Genomic DNA, 6,000 nt, shown 5'->3' with positions numbered 1-6,000 from the left:
CACAGTCGCGTAATTTTATTTTCCTCTTGGTCTCCATTTGCCAATTGCTCATCATGGAGTGGTTCAGATGAGAAGCTCACAGTTTGGGGGAGTTTCACATGCAGACCCACATCCCATTACTTTATGCAGTGGCAGTTTTATTGACTCATCCCATTAGTTACCTAACAGAAACCAGGAGCAAAAAGCCCGATGGTACATTGGGAAGAGCAACTACTTGCATCTCAGATTAGAAGGTTACCGTTTTAGCCCCGAGGCAATGTGACATTTTATTTTGTCAGTTCCAATTAAGGGTTGAGGTCCAATGTAAGTTCCCTGAAACAGCACAGAGGCTGGGAAACCCACAACTGGGTTCACAGAGGATCTCTGCCACAGTTTACACATTGGGCCGGTGTCATGGATACCATCCTTAAACTCAATTATTTTCAATAGCAACAAGACGTGAATAAGCTTGTTTGAAACACTGGACAAAGAGCAACTGATATATTTGTCATAAAGACTTCAATTTTTGTGTTGTTTGGCCACAGAAGAACTTTCCACTTCTGATCTGCAGCATCAGCAACAAGTGTCGCCTTTTGGAGATAATAATAATAATAAGCCTTGCATTTGATATAGCACCTTATCACTTTTCTTTGAGACGGGTCAAAGCGCTTAATGGAATATATTGTAAAGTGGATTTACTGTGTATTTTGGGGCGAAATGTGGCAACAACAACAAAATACAACAACAAAAATACATTTATAGATCGCCTTTCACGTTGGGAGGACGTCCCAAAGGCAGCCAATTACACACACAGCAGTGTCCCACAAACATCCACAGAAAGCTTACAGTGTTAAATTAGGTCACTCAGTCCATCTTGTCTGTGCTGGTGCTTACATCTCCCCTGGAGCTCTCTAACCTTTGTGTCTATTTATTCTTTCTTCTATAGTGTCTGTTCTCCGAGCACTTGAGTTGGCTTTCTCAATTCAAGTTAAATCTACCATCATCTTCATTCACAATATTGGTGACGGGAGAGAGAGAAGGGTCTGGTTTATGCTGGTCCTTAATCATAATGATATAAAAGATAAAGCAAAACAGATGCTGATTTTAGCCACATAAGCTGAAAAACCTGTGAAATGCATGTGACAACTTTTACAAGCCAATCCTGCCCTTGTCTGCTCCATCTGTGAGGGAAAGCATGGAGGCTGCTTGAGGTGACCAGCGATTGCTTTAAGGTTACTGGGTTAATGCTATTAGTAAATAAATTAACTCTGGCAGCTGCATACTGTGGAGATGAGCAGGAGGTGAGAGAGAGTGCGCCTGAGGCTGAAAGACAGCAGAACTTGGCAAAGAGGAGAAAAGAAGGGGACGCAAAGCGAAGGCAGCAGAGGAGGTCAGAGGGTTGAGAAAGGAAGCATGAAAGCTATTTGGACACAAGTGTGAGGATCTTGAAGTCGATCCGTTCGGTGATGGGGAGCAGGTGGAGCCTGGCCTGAACTGGTGAGATGTGGGTACGGAGTTTGGTCTGGTTAAGTATGCGAGCAGCAGAGTTCTGAATGAGCTGATCTTGTGAATGGTGGAACTGGGGAGACCAGCAAAGGATGTGTTTGAGTAATCCAGGCGGGAGGTGACAAACGCACGCATGAGGGTTTGGGCTGCATTTGGGGTAAGGTACAGTCGGAGGCGGGCAATGTGGCGGAGGTGAAGGAAGGCGGTCCTGGTCAGGGACCGGGTGTGGGGGATGAAGGACAGCTGGGGTTTGAACCGAACACCTAGATTGTGCACTAGTTCGGTGAGCCTGAAGGAGAGCCCAGGGAGGTTGAAGACTTTAGATCCGCGGGAGTGAAGATGTTGACGGGCGCCAAAGTGTATGGCTTCCGTCTTGTCCACATTCAGCTGCAGGAAGTTTGCACTCATCTGGGCCCTGATGTCTGCCAGACAAGCTGATACAACATCGAGGGACCTCGCGTCGATAATGGAGGAGGCAAAGTAGAATTGTGTGCCGTACGCATACATGTGAAAGTTCACCTCGTGTCTGTGGATGACATTGCCAACGGGGAGACTGGTTGACTGTGTTGGCCACAGGGGGGCGAGGATGGGAAGTTGAGTGACCAGCAGCTGGGTGTGGAGGGGGTCAAGGCAGCAGGTGCTGAACTTCATGCGGGTGATTGTGATTGAGAGGGAGGAGGAAGAAATGGGGGGCAAAAGAGTGTAAGGAGGGGGTAGCGTCAGGAACCGTGGCGGAGGGAGAAGGTGGAGTGGATGCTCCGGGTGGGGTGGAAGGGGACAATGAGGGTGGTGGGGGGGGGAGGAAGATGATGCAACCAGGAGTGATGGATGTTTTCAATCTTTGAGGTGAAGAAGTCAGGACCTCTTCGCACTTGATGTTTGATAGCTTTCAATGCAAAAGCAGGTGAAGCGGGTGAATGTATATTAAGACAAATTCGGGGCTTTCTTATATATAAATAAAATAGATATAAAAAAAAACTGTTGGGATTAGCTATTCAAATTGTGTAAAGTGTGTCAGTGTGTAAAAAGTGAGTGGGTTAAAGTTTTGTAGGGAATTGGGGGGAAGTTTGGACCCAGTGGTTTTGGTGAGATGGTGTTTTGCTGAGGAACACTTTCGGTTTCTGTTCTGAGGAGGAATGACGCCACTCTTTATAGGTTGTATTTTCGCCTCTAGTTCTCGGCGTCAGCTATAGCTCAGTGGATACTTCGTTTATTGCAAAACACTTAACAGCCCCGAGTAACATCGGGACTCGTGCCACGGGCGCTGTCTGACGTTTTTTTTCAGTAAAAATTTTTTTTCCCCCTCAATATTCTTTATTTTTATACCGGATAATGTTTTGACTATTTTGGCGTTTAACTTGTTCGCAACAAAAAGCAGTACAATGACGAGGAAGTGGAGCACCACTGCTGATTCAGTCACACCTGTGTGTGTGTGTGTGTGTGGGATACACAAGAACAAGTGAATTACCCATTCACTTTTTGAACCCCTCGAGTCGGGTTTCCGTGCTGCCCATAGCACGGAAACCGCCCTGGTCACGGTCACTAATGACATCTTGACCATCTGCGACCAGGGATCCCTCTGCCTCCTCGTCCTTCTCGATCTATCGGCCGCATTCGATAGGGTCGACCACTCTATCCTCTTCCACCGCTTGTAGAGCGGGTTATTTTTTAGAAGGGGAGAGATTGGAATGTGTTAGAGTCCAGAGGGACTCGGGTGTCCTTGTACACCAATCACAGAAAGTTAGTCTGCAGCTGCAGCAGCAGTTAGGAAGGCGAACGGTATGTTAGCATTCATTATGAAAGGAATAGAGTATAAGAGTAGGGAAGTCTTGCTGCAACTGTATAGGGCCCTGGTGAGACCACACCTGGAATACTGTGGGCAGTTTTGGTCTCCTTATTTAAGGAAGGGTGTACTTGCCTTGGAGGGGGTGCAGCGTAGACTTATTAGGTTAGTACCAGGGATAAAGGGGTTGAGTTACGAGGATAGGCTGACCAATTTGGGTGTATATTCTCTAGAATATAGAAGAATTAGAGGGGATCTTATAGAAACCTATAAGATCATCAAAGGGCATAGAGTAGATAGTGGGGGATTGTTTCCCCCGGTCGGAGAAACTAAAACCAGGGGTCACAACCTTAAAATCAGAGACAGCCCTTTCGCACTGAGTTGAGGAAGAACTTCTTCACTCAAAGGGCAGTGAATGTGTGGAACTCACTACCCCAAAGGGCTGTTGACGCTCAGTCCTCGAACATATTCAAGACTGAGAGAGATAGACTTCTTATTGCAAAAGGGATTAAGGGATATGGGGATAAGGCTTTGGGGGGTGGGTGATGTGTGGGGGGGGGGGGTATATGTGGGTAAGGCAGGGCCAGGTTATTAGCTGGAGTTAGATTAGAAGATCAGCCACGATTGAATGGTGGAGCAGAGGCTCGAAGGGCCGAATGGCCTCCTCCTGCTCCTACATGTTATGTTGCACACACACACAGAGCTGAGGACACGGTGAGGGACAGTCGGAGCTCCGCTCCCACACACAGCCTTTGATGGCGATGAGTGGTTTAGTTTAAAGGGCCTCCCGGGCGGCCCCGCCCCCCCGTCACCCCGCGGTACCCGATTGGTCGGCAGTGTATCCATCAGCGCAGAACGCTCGCCGATTGGTCCCTGAAACGATACATGTGGACCCACGTGCTCCCCGGGGGGCGGGGCCGAGGCCGAGGCCCCGCGTGGGGTTTCTCTCTCTCCTCACAGTCGGTCACTCGGTCTCCGGTTTAATTTGCCGTTTCGCTGCTTCCGCGGAGTTTCCGTTATCCTCTCTCCCTCTCTCTCTCCCTCTCTCTCTCTCTCTCTCCCTCTCTCTCTCTCTCCCCCATTGCTGTCCTTTCCGACCCCCCTTTATCTGTGTGGGGGGGGGAGTGGGGAGTGTTTGGGGGAAAAAATAATAGCCTTTCAATCCGGGGGGTGACGCGGGTCTGTGAATGGGAACCACTGACTAATGATTCGGGGATTCCCGGTGTTTAATAATAATAGTAACAATGATGAAAAAAATGCAAAGAGAATAATATCAAAACGAACATCGACATCTGAAGTGTGAAGAGTGTCAGTGGGGTTTCAAAAAGAAGCGAGTGTGAGTGTGTGAGTGTGTGGGGGTGTGTGAGTGAGTGTGAGTGAGTGTGTGGGGGTGTGTGTGAGTGTGAGTGAGTCTGTGGGGGTGTTGAGTGAGTGTGAGTGAATGAGTGTGTGGGGGTGTGTGAGTGAGTGAGTGAGTGAGTGTGTGGAGGGTGTGTGTGTGTGGTGGAGGGGGTGTGGGGGGGAGGTGTGTGTGGGAGGGGGGTGTGGGGGTGTGTGTGTGGGAGGGGGGTGTGTGTGGGAGGGGGGTGTGGGGGTGTGTGTGTGGGAGGGGGGGGTGGGAGGGGGGTGTGGGGGGTGTGTGTGTGGGAGGGGGTGTGGGGGGTGGTGTGTGTGGGAGGGGGGTGTGGGGGGGTGGTGTGTGTGGGGGGGGGGGGGGGTAAAGTTTTGTTGGGGGAGTTGGGGGACAGTTTGGACCCAGTGGTTTTTGGTGAGATGGTGTTTTGCTGAGAAACACTTTCGGTTTCTGTTCTGAGGAGGAATGACACCACTCTTTATAGGTTGTATTTTCACCTCTAGTTCTCGGCGTCAGCTATAGCTCAGTGGATACTTCGTTTATTGCAAAACACTTAACAGCCCCGAGTAACATCGGGACTCGTGCCACGGGCGCTGTCTGACGTTTTTTTTTCCCCCTCAATATTCTTTATTTTTATACCGGATAATGTTTTGACTATTTTGGCATTTAACTGGTTCGCAACAAAAAGCAGTACAATGACGAGGAAGTGGAGCACCACTGCTGATTCAGTCACACCTGTGTGTGTGTGGGGGGGGGGATACACCAAAGGAGAACATGAAATGCTGTACAAACAAACAAAACTCTGGATTAATGGAGGCACCAAATAAGACGAGTCCCATTGAAGGACAATAGCTATTCACTGTGAGTGAGAATTATTTATAATGTAAATCACACTCTGGGGACTCCGAGCCTTGGTCCTTGGGCAAAACCTCAGGCAAGTTTCCTTACTCCGCACACCTCTGCTTACCTCGCGGTCAGTAGGAACCCGCTTGTTAGTCGATTGGCGGATTGCTTTCCAGGGATTATAATGCTTTTTTTTTAAAAAAATGTTTAATCAGTCCATGACTGTTTGTGGAACACCTGCTGTGTGCAATTGGCCTCTGCATTTTGTCCACAAACGACACAGTCATTACACTCTACAATATACAGTATTCCGTGAAGCACTTTGAGATGTCTTAATGACATGATAAGGCGCTGTACCAAATGCAAGGATTATTATTATTAATACTTTAAGGATTAGGAAAGCTGGATGCGTGGCTCCAGGGAGAGAGTGCACATTCCAATGACATATCAGTTCAATTTATTTGGGTTCCTTTGAATATTCCCAATGAACCTGCTGGTTTTGACCCGGGCAGCAGCCAAGAGCATAACTCTATGT

Source organism: Callorhinchus milii, unplaced genomic scaffold, assembly GCF_018977255.1.
Source record: "Callorhinchus milii isolate IMCB2004 unplaced genomic scaffold, IMCB_Cmil_1.0 Scaffold13, whole genome shotgun sequence".
In the NCBI taxonomy this organism is placed as follows: domain Eukaryota; kingdom Metazoa; phylum Chordata; class Chondrichthyes; order Chimaeriformes; family Callorhinchidae; genus Callorhinchus; species Callorhinchus milii.
Note: the sequence above shows the minus strand (reverse complement) of the source record.